Consider the following 16,113-nt stretch of genomic DNA (forward strand, 5'->3'; position numbering starts at 1 on the left):
GTAGCTGCCATTGATCTGCGCGTAAATTTCGTGTAAACTGAAAATTTTTCTTCTCTGATTTTGTTGATAGGGTGGCCACCGGAAACACTTAGAATTATCAGATATATATATCACAGTTCAAACTATGTCATAGCGTAACTTCTTTAGTATGTCAGACACTTTTTGAAAAATTGCTGCTCATCATAACAATCAAAAAGAATGTCAATTAAAACCAAGTCACACCCGGCAAACGATAAGATTTTTGCTCGATAGCACTTGATTTTAAAAGGATTGAGAGGCACACGATATTCTTATAATTACTTCGAATTATCCTCGATGCCTTCTAGTTGGGGTCTTTTCTATAATCATCTATGTTCAAAAAACCGCCAGGCGGCAAGAAGCTGAAAGTAGGATTGAGAAGCCACTCACCGGCTGCGCCGTGGAAAACTAGAAGGCGGATTACAAACTACAAGCTATAGCTTCAGTTTTGCGCGTAGGAGAGAGGAAATTTTCATTTTGAAATTAATACAACTTGGTAAAATATTTTCAGACGATCTCGTTGAATTTCGCATGATTACGTTGCGTGACACAATATTCATAAAGTTTGTAAGCAGTTCCTTTCACTTTATCAAGTCTTGAAAAATCGATGAAAATAATAATCTACTTGGCATATTTAGTGTGTTTTCGTGAATATATCATTTTCTGGCGATATCACGGGAGCTTTTGGATAATAAACACAGCAGATGGGTCCTTTGAATAAGTTAGTACAGTATAAAATTAGAGGATAAATTAGCCAATACAAAATTAGTGCACTTCAAGTAATATTAATAAGGAAACTTTTTAAATGGATAATAAGAAATCTTTTGAATTAACATGACCATTTTTCATATCAATCCTGCCTTTTAGTGATTTCTTTTCTTGTCTCTCATTACTGCGTGATAAATATAACAATAGGACACTTAGAGCGATGAATCACCTTTCGGCGGCAACATTTTTGTAGATGGTGTAGAGATTTTTCTCCCCTAAATGCTGTTTCATGGTATCATCAAGCATGAAAAAGCTGCAAAATGTTCAATTCAGGCGTCAACCATGGGTCGAAGGCGTAAATTTTGTAAATAATTGAGTCTGCTTTTGTGCATTGTTGGGTAAAATTTTCGAAAATGTGCATATTACGTTGATCGGCTGTACAAGAAGTTCGCCGAAGCCGCAACATATTTTTATATTTGCATACTCCTCTAACCTATTTTAGTTAGTTTGAATAAATATATCATTGGGTAGAAGATGGAATTTTGTGCTGAGCCGATGTAAAAGTTGCATATAATACGGTCATGGTGGCAAAGGCAAAGTAGGTGTCAAACTGAAAATAATTTTAAGTGTAAAGAGCCTTTGAAAAAGAAAAACTTAGGTGATCTTTTCTCACAAAGGATCGATCTAAATGCGCGAAGCAAAAAAATTCCTCAAACAAGAGTTTTGTGAAAAGACGAGTAATTCAATTTGTTTCATTATTGATGATCGGCGCTTTTAAAAAACGGACCTTTGAGCGCTAAAGGGACTTTCGCTTGGAAAAAATGTTTTGCATTATAACATAACCAAAGTAAAGCGCGTGCTCTGATTGGTCAATTTAGCGTCCCCCATTTGCCCATGGGTGTACGCTGCTGACGTGAGCATATGCAAAGACTAGTTTTCCACGCGCGCTTGTTTTTTTCTGTTCACGTAAGATTTGTTCAATAAAAGGGAACTCTTAGCTACAATGTGTCAATGTTATGTTATAAAACAAATGATAAACACCACAGCGTACACTATTGAGTTATGGATACACTTGGGAGGTTTGCTAAGCACTCAAGAAGCTAGAGTCGCTCTCGGCTATCGCCTCGAGCATAGTTAATAGAGGTCCCCTCTATTAACTATATCTCGAGCGACTCTTACGCTTCTTTCGTGCCTAGCAACCTCCCGCGTGCATCCATAACTCAATAGTGTACGCTGTGGTGTTTACCACTTGTTATTTATTTCGAAAAACCAAGGTGGTTTCGACAGTTTGACTTAACACCTGACGAGAATTATTTTTATTTTAGATGCCTTTGATCCCACCGAAATGATTGAGGACATTTCTCAACTCTACAAAACCCGCGAAGGTACGATAAACCCCCTTCCTTGGTGTGAAGACTTGAACTTTTCTTTTGGAGACTTCTACACCAGACTTAAAATCATCTACAAGGAGAAAACGAGAGGAACAGCTACGGATAAAGTTGTCAGAATTTCTGAAATCTTCAACCCGCACGAAGAATGTGAAGAACCAAGAGTTGTATTAATAGAAGGGAAGCCTGGTATGGGAAAGACAACTTACTGCAAAAAAGTTGTTTTCGACTGGGCCACTCAAAAACGCGCAACCGGAAATTACTTCGCAAAATTCCGCATAGTACTTTTCATTAAATGTCGTGAAGTTCAGTCTGACCTTTGGGAAGCCATTGATGATCAAATTCTACCTCGACATATCGGTGACGACCAAAGAAAGAGATTTTTCGACTTCCTTCACCACAATCAATCTAAAGTTCTCCTGGTACTCGATGGATTGGATGACGTTTCTGAGAAAAAGCTACCAATGTTTTCAGAAATTATTCAAGGCCGAGAGCTGCCAAAATGTCGCGTGGTTGTAACTACACGGCACGAGGCTGGAGTCACAGTTCGAAAATACTGCGACACGCTGCTAGAGGTGGAGGGATTCACTGAGAAAGATGTGAAAACCTTCATCAAAAAGTACTTCAGAGAGAAGAAAAACTTGGCCGAACAGCTTATCGAACGACTGCATGATGATAAAACCTTACATGAAATGTCGACGAATCCTCTCAACATTGCGCTTCTTTGCCTGGTCTATGAAGATTTGAACGGTGTATTTCCTGAAAGCAGAAGTAAGCTGTACATGGACATAGTGGATTGTATACTAAGAAGATACAGAGCAAAGAAACAACTTTCAGAAGTCGGCGAGGCGGACCTTGTTGGACTTTACGAAAGCCAACTGAACCACCTTGGCTCGATAGCTTTGAAAGGTTTATTAGAAGACAACTTGGACTTTGACGAGAAGGAGCTTGGAAAACACAAAGGAAGTGATCTACCTGAACTTGGATTTCTCTCTGTTCAGCCCGGAGGCAGTAAACTCCGAGCTACTAGACGTTATGGCTTTCTTCACAAGACTTTCCAAGAGTTCTTCGCCGCTTTGAATCTCGTTTGTCAGCTTATCAAGAAAGAAATTAGCACGGACAGCATAGCTGTTGACAGACGATATCGCCACGAGCTGAAAGAAGTGCTTCTGTTCACATTTGGCAATCTTGCCGCACGGTGCGAGGAAACAGCAGAGAACCTTATGAAAAGTATGGCGACACAGTTTAACCAGGAGGACGGGAGTGGGGAAGCCGGAAATAATATGACTGTTATATTAGAGTGCATTTATGAATGCAAAAATGAAAATGATTTCGATGTAAAATTGGCCCGCACTCTTGGCCCTTGTCTCCAAATTGAAACCATTGCTGTTTCGCCCATGTTAACTTTAGAGGGGGCTAAGACTATCTTACTAACCAACATTCTTAGAACAAATACAAGTATGACAAGGTTGGATTTGTCTTATAATAAAATTTGTGCTGACGGTGCCGCTGCTCTGGCTGATTGTTTGAAAGAAAAGAAGTCTCTGAGGGATTTTAATTTGTTTTCTAATAAAAGTGGTGATGTTGGTGCTACTGCTGTGGCTGAGTGTTTGAAAGGGAAGACATCTCTTACAAAGTTGGATTTGGGTGGGAATAAAATTGGTGATGCTGGTGCTGTTGTTGTGGCTGAGAGTTTGAAAGAGAATACATCTCTGACGGACTTGAATTTGTTTTTGAATGAAATTGGTGATGCTGGTGCTGCTGCGGTGGCTGAGTGTTTGAAAGAGAACACATCTCTGACAGATTTGGATTTGTCTTCTAATAAAATTGGTGATGCTGGTGCTGCTGCGGTGGCTGAGTGTTTGAAAGAGAACACATCTCTGACAGATTTGCATTTGTCTTCTAATAAAATTGGTGATGCTGGTGCTGCTGCGGTGGCTGAGTGTTTGAAAGAGAACACATCTCTGACAGATTTGCATTTGTCTTCTAATAAAATTGGTGATGCTGGTGCTGCTGCGGCGGCTGAGTGTTTGAAAGAGAACACATCTCTGACAGATTTGGATTTGTCTTCTAATAAAATTGGTGATGCTGGTGCTGCTGCGGTGGCTGAGTGTTTGAAAGAGAACACATCTCTGACAGATTTGGATTTGTCTTCTAATAAAATTGGTGATGCTGGTGCTGCTGCGGTGGCTGAGTGTTTGAAAGAGAACACATCTCTGACAGATTTGGATTTGTCTTCTAATAAAATTGGTGATGCTGGTGCTGCTGCTGTGGCTGAGAGTTTGAAAAAGAACACATCTCTGACGGATTTGGATTTGTCTTCTAATAAAATTGGTGATGCTGGTGCTGCTGCGGTGGCTGAGTGTTTGAAAGAGAACACATCTCTGACAGATTTGGATTTGTCTTCTAATAAAATTGGTGATGCTGGTGCTGCTGCGGTGGCTGAGTGTTTGAAAGAGAACACATCTCTGACAGATTTGCATTTGTCTTCTAATAAAATTGGTGATGCTGGTGCTGCTGCGGTGGCTGAGTGTTTGAAAGAGAACACATCTCTGACAGATTTGCATTTGTCTTCTAATAAAATTGGTGATGCTGGTGCTGCTGCGGTGGCTGAGTGTTTGAAAGAGAACACATCTCTGACAGATTTGGATTTGTCTTCTAATAAAATTGGTGATGCTGGTGCTGCTGCTGTGGCTGAGAGTTTGAAAAAGAACACATCTCTGACGGATTTGGATTTGTCTTCTAATAAAATTGGTGATGCTGGTGCTGCTGCGGTGGCTGAGTGTTTGAAAGAGAACACATCTCTGACAGATTTGGATTTGTCTTCTAATAAAATTGGTGATGCTGGTGCTGCTGCGGTGGCTGAGTGTTTGAAAGAGAACACATCTCTGACAGTTTTGGATTTGTCTTCTAATGAAATTGGTGATGCTGGTGCTGCTGCTCTGGCTGAATGTGTAAAAGAAAATTCATCTCTGAAATGTTGTTTCTGAACGAAAATAACCTTTGTGAAGCTGGTGCTGCTGCTCTGGCTAAGTAAGTATTTGAAAGAAAACATATCTCTAGAAGGGTCGTATTGACCTTTAAATTACTTCGATAATTCTGGTGCAGCTGCTGCTCTGACTGCTGTGTGATAGTGTCATCCATCTCCAACCGAGTTAGATAGGCTTCCTCAGACATTTTATACTCTGTGCTCTGACCAATTTTAAAAACTGATAATGTAGCGAATAGTCAGGGATTCACGGCTCTTACCCTAAGCAGGGTAATTGTACAGTAGCTTCTAATTATCGATATAAATATTAATGCAAGACTTATGTGGCATCTGAATAAAGGCTGATAGTTTCGAAAGAAACCGTTTGGGGCTGCGTCGGTGAGAGTAACGAAATAATATGGATATATCAAAGAAGTTGAAATGGTAAATTGGCCACCGTAACAATTACAAAAGCTGACCGTCGTTTCGAGCGTTAGCCCTTCGCTCCGACGAAGGGCTAACGCTCGAAACGACGGTCAGTTTTTGTAATCGTTACGGTGGCCAATTTACCATTTCAACTTTGTCGATATATCCATATATGTAGAATCTATTCACTAAGATTATTTACTTTAGTATAAGAGCTTCATTTCAATGATAAATGTATTTCTTAAGACTTTTAACTGATGTAAATAAAAGTATTTTCAGCAGAATTTCAAGTTTTCTCCAAGTATTCTCTATGTGTGTTTGCTTCTTTTTTCTGCATTCTTCCGAAAAATCTGTTTGATCCCGATGCTCCTTCGTTTACTGTTTCCTTACTTCATGTCAACTTTTTTGCTTGAGATCTTTTGGAAATTGACGCAATTGGTTCAATGTGGTATGGATGCTTTAGGAATTCGGTTTTACTTTGGTCATGATTACTGGATGAAAGAGTGAATTGTCTTGCTAATTGAAAAAAGGCGAAAGGAAAAAAAAAGAGAGAAAAAGGACACTAGCGGCAGCCACAGATTATGCAGGTGTTCAAACTTTCCCTACCCTATCCTTCTCCTCAGATATTGTCAGCTGTTAATTTTATCAGAGAATGTCTGGGAAAGGAGTAGGAGAGGAAAAGGAAGAAAACATGGGGAGGGGGAATTCAAACCCGGGATTGTAAAACAGGTTCACCAGCCTTTAAATAACATAAAAGGAATGGATAAAAATGTGCGACGATGGAAGAGGATGACCAAGAGAGGAAAAACCGCGTTAAAGTTATGTATATCTCAAGTAGTCAAAAGACATCTATTCATTTTTTTAAGTTTTGAAAAGGGTTTATTTATAACAAACCACATAAGTTACAAAATAAAAGTGCTAACGCACGTGGGCTCGGCCCCAACTAATTATTAATAAACAGTCCAAAGTTCCAAAGTTCAAGAGTTGTTAATTATATACGAGTATTAAATATTACTAATATTAATGTAAGGTTATAAATAATTCCAAAATAGTTAGGTCTAATATTAATATATGCTTAGTCTATAATATTGGTATGGCTAGGGCTAACATAGACTAATATTAATGTAACTCTAGGATTGTTTAATGCTAATTCTAAGTTTTAAATAATTCCAAGTTAATTTAATAAAATGTTAACTAAAGCTTAAGGTAATCTATTTACAAAAGTATTCTATAGGAGTCCCCATCAATTGTACAGATTGATGGGGACTCCCAAGCGTTTCTAAAGTTAGATAACGAGAGTCGGAAGTAGTCACACGCAATTCTGTTTTTGGTCTCGCTGAGGGCATAGCGAATTATACCCTCAGGGGGGTCATTCCCATTGTGGAAGGTAGATTTATTTCGAAATTTCCAGATGCTGCACAGAATCGTCTTAATTAGAAAGCGGGCAATACGATTCTGTTTTGGACTAGCGGGGGTCCAACGAAAAAAGAAAACATAGGTACAGGATGGGAGAAAGCTAGTTCCAAGGATAGAGGAGATAATAGGGGAAAACTAGGTCCATACAGATTTCACACGGGGGCAATTGAGAAAACAGTGATCTATAGTTTCTTTACGGGAACAGGAGGCGCACTTATCTGAGTCGATATATCCCCAATTCTTTAGAGAATCGCGGACCTTAATAGCGCGAAGTACAATTTTCCAGAGTATGTCGTTCTTATAATTTTCAGAAAAGTCATCTCGCACTAAATTCCAAAATTTGTCAAGATTAAAGTCAATCGGAAGGAAGGGAGTCCAAAAGCGATGAAGAATTGGAGATGTGGAGTTTTCCTTCAAAAGAGTTCGATAACATTTCTTGGAAGAAAATTCAAAATCGCGCCACTCCGTGCGGGAGAGAATCCCACGTAGAGTGGTGAGCGCCGAGAGAACATTCTCATAAGAGGGCGTCAAGATCTGTGTACTCGGGGTGGAGTTATCTCGAAGAGAGCTCCACTCCGAGCGACAAGAGGCAAGCCTAGAGCCTAGAAAATATCTGGCCAAATAAAAGGATTTTGATTCGCGATTATCTAGATTAGAAACTACTGAGGCTAATTTAAGAGATTTACCTTTAATCAGGAAATTCAAAATGCCGAGACCGCCACTGTTAAGAGACTGGTGGCAGGTCGCTCGGCTCACTGTTTCAATTCGACAACCCCAGACAAATGGCCAAATTAAAGCGTTCACCTTAGAAATTACCCATTTTGGGACACACAAAACTGTAGAGAGATATAGGAGCTTGCTAATTCCGAGGGTGTTAACGATGAGTGATCGGCCGACAAGAGAAAGAGAGCGGGATTTCCATAAATTTAGATGTTTTTCTAATTTCTCTAGTCTTGGCTGCCAATTATCTAATTCAGTATCGCGGCCGAAAACAACGCCTAGAATTTTAATTTTTGTCACCCATTTGAGGCCAAGTGGTTGGTCGCCGCGCTTACGCCACGCCCCCAACCACATGGCCTCTGTTTTCGTGAGATTAAGGCGTGCCCCAGAGCCACGCTCGTAAATATTAATCATGTTGAATAGAACTTGCAGAGAGCGATAAGATTTCACTATACAGGTCGTATCATCAGCATAATTTCCAACTTTATAGCAGAGACCACGTGCGCCCGGAAGGAGAAAACCTTCGATTTCAGGATTATTTCGGATTTTGCATGCGAGAGTTTCAACGCACAAAACATAGAGTAGGGGAGACAGGGAATCCCCCTGTCTTACCCCACGAGACAAAGGAATCGCATCGGTTAGCCATTCATTAACAATAACACGCATATTGGCCCCATTATATAAAGTGTTAATCCAAAAACAAAAAGACGGGCCAAAACCAAAACGGGGTAAGAGGCTTTGCAGAAAGGTGCGATTAACGCGATCGAAGGCTTTCTCTTGATCTAAACTGAGCAAAATGCCGGTTTCATTCGTGCGGTCGATGTAATCTAAGATGTCCCTGAGTAAATGTAAGTTTGAAGTAATTTTGCGTCCGGGCACAGAACAAGTTTGATCAGGGTCAACGATATATTCCAGAACTTTAGAGAGTCGAAGAGAGAGAACTTTTGAGCATAACTTATAGTCAACGTTTAAGAGAGAAATCGGACGCCAATTTTTCAGATTCTTACGATCTCCTTTCTTAAAAATAACGCGTGTGTTGCTCATCTTCATGGAATCACACATCTCTCCGGTTTGGTAGCATGCATTTAAGACTTGACATAAATGTGGAGCTAAACGATCCCAAATTTTGCGTAGAATTCAACCGAAAGGCCATCAGGGCCAGGCGATTTATTCCTATTCATATTTTTCATAGCGAGAGTAAGTTCGTCAAGCGTGATCTCGCCTTCACAAGATGACGCCTGATCAAAAGTTAATTTCCGTGATAGAGAGGATAAAAGATCTTCTTAAAGAGCAGCATCTATCGGTTCTTCGGAAAAGAGCTGAGTGTAGAAATCGATATGAGCTTTTTCAATCTCTTCTTGGGAGGAGACTTCGATACCGGTAGAATCATAAACCGAAGAGATGTGGGATCGTTGAGCTTTAATTCTTTGTGAATTAAAAAGGTACCGACTGGGGCGTTCGCCTTCCTCTAACCAGTCTGCTCTACTACGAATAATGATTCCTTCGACTTGTTTAGTTCGAAGGGCTTTCAAACGACATTCGGTGTCAGAAATTAAAGGGATAACGGAATTGTCTCCGTCAACTAAACGTTGACGAAGACGGATCAATTTGTTTGTCAAAATTACCTGGTCTCTTTGCAGTTGTCTTCGCTTTTTACGGGAAAAGGAGATCGTTTCTTTTTTAATAGACTGTTTTAAAAACTCCCACCAATCTTGGAGACACGGAAAACAAGATAAAAAACGTACATGATCATCGATTAATTTCTCTATAGTAGCGCAAAAATCCTTATCGTTCAAAAGAGAGTTGTTAAAACACCAAACGCCTGGACCGCGTTTTACAGCGGTGGGAATATCAAAGGTAAGAAAAACAAAATCGTGGTCGGATATCGAACAAGGGCGAATGTCACACTTAACGTCGGGTGCATGATAATAAATCTTTCGAAATTAAAAACTTGTCCAGTCTACTCCCAATTGACCGTGTGGAATTAAACCACGTAAATTCTCTTGATCTTGGATGCAACTTTCGCCAAACATCTGAAAGCGCGAAATCACTTTTTAAAGATTCGTAATCTTTGTGTATAGAGATATTCCCACCAAACTTATCGAGAGCGTTGTCGTAACAATTAAAATCTCCTCCGATGATAGTCGCAGAGGAGGGAATGAAAAATTCATGAATCGAAACAAAAAAACTTTTCCGTTCGGTAGGATTGGTAGGAGCGTAGATATTGACTAGATTGATATCAAAGTCGTTGCACCTGATCAAAACACTGACAATACGACCTTGTGAGTCCTTCTTCCAAGATACGATTTCGTTTGAGCATTTCGAAGAAATCAAGGTGACGACACCACCCTGTTTCCCCGAGGCAGGGGACCAAAAACTACGGCCCAGCCATCTACGGGATAGAGATTTCATAGTAGATTCAGAATGAATTAACGTTTCTTGTACAAAACAGACATCACAGTTGGACTTCTCGATCAAATCAAACAAGAAATTGTAGGTAAGGGGGTTTGCTAGCCCTCTTGCGTTAATAGTTAAGAGTTTGAAATAACTTGGAAAAAAGACTCACTTAAAAAGGTAAAAAAACTTACTTGGACTTTTTAGAGTGTCTATTTTTTCCTTTTCTCTTTTCCGTGGGGGTAGTTTCCTTTCGACTTGGAGATACATCGGATGATTTTCTTTTCAGATCATGGGTGGTTTCCATGTCATTTTCGGTTTCAAGGGTAAATGAAGCTGTGGTAGGAACAGGTATCGATGAGCGTGGCCTTCCGGTGGTGAGCGTAGGTGTAGTAGGTTTACGAATGCAGGCAAGGGACAGATCTGGCAAGCGAGCAGGTGTGCGACGGGATGATAGCTTGATGGATTTGGGAGCAATGAAGCCATGAGGATCCAGAATCGGGGAATCAGAAGAGACGGATGACGGTTGAGAAGATTGTTCGGAGAGATTGTGCGAGGGCAGTTCGGGTTGAGAGTGTTGCTGTTCAGGTTGAGAGTGTTGCGAAGGTTTTTCTGGTTTAGAATGTTGCTCGGACTGTTCAGGTTGAGAGGGTGGCTGAGTCTCGTTGAAATGTTTAGGTTGAGAAGGTTGTTCCAGTTGACAAGATTGATTAGTTTCATTGAAGACGTCAGGCGGGGGGGAGACGGGAGGCAAATTCTCAGCAAGTTCTTCGTTGACGGGCGGATTTGGCAGAGGAAAATTTTCAGAAGATCGTTTTGGTGAAAGAAGAACAGAAGCAAGTGGAGCATTTTCGTCAATAGAACCATGGTCGTCTGATACATCAATGTTTACTTCATCCGTTTCATCGGTCTCGGCACAGTGAGTGAGTGGAAAGACCCAAGAGTAATCACAATTGATCCCCAAGTGGCCTTCCTCTTTACAAATACAGCATAGAACGGGGCGTTGACACTCTGACGCCTCGTGGCCAATGCCTTCGCAGTTGAAGCAAATCTTGTTGGGGCAGCCATTTGCAAAGTGTCCAGAACAATTACATTTGCGGCAAGTGGGAACTTGGCCATTATGTCGCAGGAAGATCTGAAACTTTCCAAATCTCAGGAAACTCGGGATAGGTTTAAAAACCCGAACACGGTAGTATCGAAAGCCATTGTAAATAGCGGGAGCATAAGAATGCTTACCTCTCCGGTAGTGTAACACCTCACAGTAAGGTGCTAGGCGTTTAATTATCGCCAAATCTGATAGTTCAAAGGGCGCGTCGTAGATGGTGAGAAATGTTAACGGTTTGTCAACATCTTGTAGGGCGTAGTTTTCTGAACCAAGTTATAGAGAATTGAAGCTTAAAAACCTTTCTTTGGCGGTCTCAGACTTGAAAGTCACGACGACCTCCCCATTAAGTTTTCGTTGGAGGCATTGTATGTCTGTAAATTCAATGTTCAGCGCCGAAAAAGCGTCGAAAACGGAACGAGCAGTCGCTGATTTAGACGGTGTAAAAAAAGCGGTTCTCGGCCGCTGCGGCATGTTGTTTTCAATAAAAGCAGAAACCCGCTTGTTTGGCACATCATTTCCAATATTTCCAGAGGTACGTGCAGCTCTCGACGCATATGATTCTCCATTTACGATCGATGAGTCTTCAATGGTTCCATCGGCAACTAAATCTTCTAACAATCCCTCAGTATTCATACCTGTATCCATAAATGGCACACAAAGCAAATGAAAAAAAGGCCCAAAGGCCAGACTAACCTTGAATCGACAAAGTTAAACTTTGGGTAATCGAGGAGCTCAAAATCTCACGTCTGAATTAGTACTGTACAGTACTGTGCTGTACTGTACATGTACCTGTATTTCGCGGACCTAATAATTTCCATTCACCTCTGTGAGGCGAAAGGTGAAAACTGAATACTGAAACATATATTCCCCAATCGAGCCAGAAGCACGCGAGGAGCGTGGAGGGACGCGATCACGTAAGGCCTGCGGGATGAGATTTCTCAGGCTCTCTTTATTTTGACTTTTGATTCAAACCTATAGAATTACGAAGCGAATAATTGTACTAGAAGAATGAAGAATCGGGCTAATTTTGGGGATCTGCCAAAAGATTATAATTAAAAAAAAATAGCTGTATTTCTGTAGAAAAATTCATTGCTGGACAAGGGAATTCGATGTTAAATTGCACTCGAAAACCGATGTCGCACGAATCGTGAAGCGATAAGTGAAATATCGGTTTTCAAGTGTAATACAACGGCAAATTCACGGGTCAGGTAAAGAGTTTTCCTTGAATTGCAGAACTTAATAAAAGAAGGAAAATCTAAGAAACTACAGGAACATTGTTTTTTTTTATCGTGAGCGCGAAACAAGAGATGCGAAAGAATATCACTTTGCCTTGTTTTCAACATGCAAATCTGCTATAAATACCTCGCTTCGATAACCAATCAGAATGCGAGATTTAACTCAGTTATACGGTTCTACCTGTAATCATCTTCGCGATCTCAACGTCGTGTAACGCAGACAACAAAGTTTCGGAGGAACTGGCTTTATCGCTTGCTCGTCTTCCTCTGGAAGCGCCTTTAATGTGAACTGGGGCTCACGAGTCACTTTATTTGCAAAATTAATTCACGGAATGTAACGTTACAACGAGATTAAAGGTAACAAAAGAACATTCAGTGAGGATTTTACCTCGCGTGACTTTATCATTTCTCTGACTTAAGCCGGAGAAGTTACTACTTTCAATTTTTCTGTTCTATCTTCGTGTTTTTGGGCTGATCAGTGCACGTGATCTCGCTGTTAAACTGCAGACCCTTACTTGAATGGACATGATCAAGTCACATCTCTCGCTCAAAGTAACTCTTGTAGAAAGGTTGTCAGTTCAAGATAAAAGAATATCAGTTTCGTCGAGATTTTGGTCGCGAAGTATTTATTCTTCCACAACGTCAGCCATCGTCAAATTAGCTTTCAATGTGTAAATTTGAAATTGACTTACTTTTTATCTTTTCACAGAGTCACTCCTTCCACGACGTTACAATTGAAACATGGATCTACTTTAAACACTAAGGAAGTAGAAAAGACTCATGCGGTTTGATAGGTAAGTGTTGGCCTATCAGATAACGGTGAATTACTTACTAAAAGAAATAACACTTATATGTGCACGATCCTTCGCAGTAAAGCACTATTTGAGCAATAGTGAAAATCAGACCTGAAAAAAATTTCAGGCCTGTACGGGATTCGAACCACTGACCTCTGCGATACTAGTGCAGCGCTCTACCAATTGAGCTAACAAGCCAACAGGGAGCAGGCCATCAAATTAATTCGACATAAACCCGTAGATGATAAATCAAACAACAACAAACATATGAAACATATGTATGAACTGCGGTTATGAAACGTATATGTGCACGATCCTTCGCAGTAAAGCACTATTTGAGCAATAGGGAAAAGAAATTTTTTTTTTTTTTCAGGTCTGATTTTCACTATTGCTCAAATAGTGCTTTACTGCGAAGGATCGTGCACATATACGTTTCATAACCGCAGTTCATACATATGTTTCAAATGTTTGTTGTTGTTTGATTTATCATCTACGGGTTTATGTCGAATTAATTTGATGGCCTGCTCCCAGTTGGCTTGTTAGCTCAATTGGTAGAGCGCTGCACTAGTATCGCAGAGGTCAGTGGTTCGAATCCCTTACAGGCCTGAAATTTTTTTCAGGTCTGATTTTCACTATTGCTCAAATAGTGCTTTACTGCGAAGGATCGTGCACATATACGTTTCATAACCGCAGTTCATACATATGTTTCATATGTTTGTTGTTGTTAGAAATAACACTGTTTGTTAACGGCGTAAAATCGTACAATAAACATAATACGAACTGAAAGAAATTACGCCGTTAGTCTTGGGGAGTTCAATCGCGTTATTGCACTTTTTTTTTTCTCTATGGTGAATTGGTATCGAATGAAAGTAGAATAGTTGGCTCATCAAATTCATATGCGGTTCCCTGTGATTATCATTCCAGGGGAGATAAATCCAGAATCTCCGCTTGTTTGCATGCCAGCCGTAAAACCAGCCTACAAGTTCTAAAATATCCACAACAGCTTCTGCGAGAGTAACAAAATCTTGACCTAAAATATTGATTCATGTTTTTCCGTCCTGAATTGCAGATATTTATATATTTCCATGTAATGTGTTCTATTGAATGAATGGCGTCCCCCCCCCCCCCCGCCTCCCTTTTAACTTATTCTGTTATACTTGGCTGTGCGGAGCGAAGGAAATTAGAACGAACACTACTCGATCGTGTATTTCACCAGAAAACAGACGCGCGTGCAGCGTGAAGTTCGTGACAGACGTTGTGCATAAAACGGGAGAGGCGTGGTGCACGCGGCTCTCACGGGGTCTCTTTAGCGGTTACACTTTTTCATCACTATTATTGCTGTCTTAGTGGCTAAGGTATAAGTGGCAACAGACAAATTTACATTGAGCTATTTTTCCGGCAACTAAACCAGCAATTGCAGCTTCAAGGTACCAGAATTATTACTCTACTTTAGATTTCTGTCTTTCAATCTCGTGATCTGATAGTCCGGCAATGATTGGCTAGTTACGCTCAGGCTCTTTAAAGCAAACATCTTCGATTAGTTCACTTTCTCGTCGTTGTCTGGAGGCACAACCAGTTACGCAAACAGGAAAAGATTCTTCAGGTCCATGAGTTACTTAATTAATACAGTACATATGATGCACGATCCTCGCAGTAGATAGCGCTATTTGTGCAATAGCGAAAATCAGACCTGAAAAAAATCAGGCCTGTACGGGACTCGAACCACTGACCTCCACGAAACTAGTGCAGCGCTCTACCAATTGAGCTAACAAGCCAACTGGGAGCAGGCCGTTAAGTTGATTCGTAATAAACCCGTGAAAGTGATAAATCAGATACAATGGCTTGTTAGCTCAATTGGTAGAGCGCTGCACTAGCATCGCAGAGGTCAGTGGTTCGAATCCCGTACAGGCCTGACTTTTTTCAGGTCTGATTTTCGCTATTGCTTTAACTGAGCGCTATCTACTGCGAGGATCGTGCATCATACGTATCTAATACTGCAGTTCAAAATATATGAACTCCATATATTTCCATTGCATCTGACTTACAGCTCAGATTGTGAGGGCAGAAGATAAGCAATCTGCACTCCGTGTTCGTGCGTTACGTGGCACATGAAATATTGTCAATTTATATTCATTGGCCAACATATACCTTACTGGAAAACTGGTATGATGGTCTGCCAAATATGAAAGATAAACCTCTCCAAGAAAACTGATTTTTCTTTAATGTTTTGAAGACGGATATACTATGTTGAGATTAAATGTAAGCAACAAAGGCACGTGTTAACTCTACTAGCTAGGTTAATGCAATCGCACTAATCAGCAAGGCTAAAATCGTTTTAAACGAAAAGTTATGCTACTTTAGCCAGCGACTAAAAGATAACGGGTCCAAAGGCGCTAGTTAGTGGGCCACGCTGATCGTGGTACAATTAAGTGTGAATTTAGAATCTGTTATTTAACGATTTCAGTGGAAACTGATTAAAGAGAAATATTGTTTCGCAGAAAGTACCACAGAAAAACTAAGTGAGATGAAAGGTGATATTGAGACGATCAAACGAACATTGGATGATTTGATGAGCAGGCCACCACCTAACAAGAGACCTAGGAAGTAAGGTAAACGCTTTTATGTAACAAATGTTAGTGTTGGATGATTCTAAAAAAGAAAATGGTGTAATGTGTGCAGAATCTTCCTATGTTCTATGAAGCCAAGAGGAGACATAATTCTGCTAAACCGCTGGAGCTGATCAACCACTCAAAGCATCACAGAAAATTCAACTTAAGAATCACGCGTTTTTGGTCCGTGTTTTCATTATTCCTCCCATGGCGGTTTAAAAGTTTTATATTTTTTCGCCGTAGCGCGGAGGTTTGTCGATTCAAGCATTATCATTATGTGCTGTATTCCGCTTGAGAGCGCTGAATGCGCCTTTTTCTGAATTTATTAAGGA

The 16,113-nt window shown here is 40.4% G+C and overlaps 1 non-coding gene and 2 pseudogenes across 3 annotated transcripts in view; all 3 read left to right on the plus strand.

The window, feature by feature from the left end:
* LOC111329771 (uncharacterized) overlaps positions 1 to 5,798 on the plus strand; it is a 33,502-nt pseudogene extending 27,704 nt beyond the window's left edge. The window contains exon 8 of the transcript XR_015989385.1: positions 2,052 to 5,798. The product of XR_015989385.1 is annotated as an uncharacterized LOC111329771 (transcript). The remainder of the gene's footprint in view (positions 1 to 2,051) is intronic.
* LOC148726351 (uncharacterized) overlaps positions 1 to 16,113 on the plus strand; it is a 98,695-nt pseudogene that overhangs the window by 78,836 nt on the left and 3,746 nt on the right. The gene's annotated exons all lie outside the window — the stretch shown is intronic.
* Positions 15,012 to 15,084, plus strand: Trnaa-agc (transfer RNA alanine (anticodon AGC)). Its single transcript has one exon. It is a non-coding gene; the product is annotated as a tRNA-Ala (tRNA).

This window comes from Stylophora pistillata, chromosome 7 (assembly GCF_964205215.1).
Source record: "Stylophora pistillata chromosome 7, jaStyPist1.2, whole genome shotgun sequence".
NCBI lineage: Eukaryota > Metazoa > Cnidaria > Anthozoa > Scleractinia > Pocilloporidae > Stylophora > Stylophora pistillata.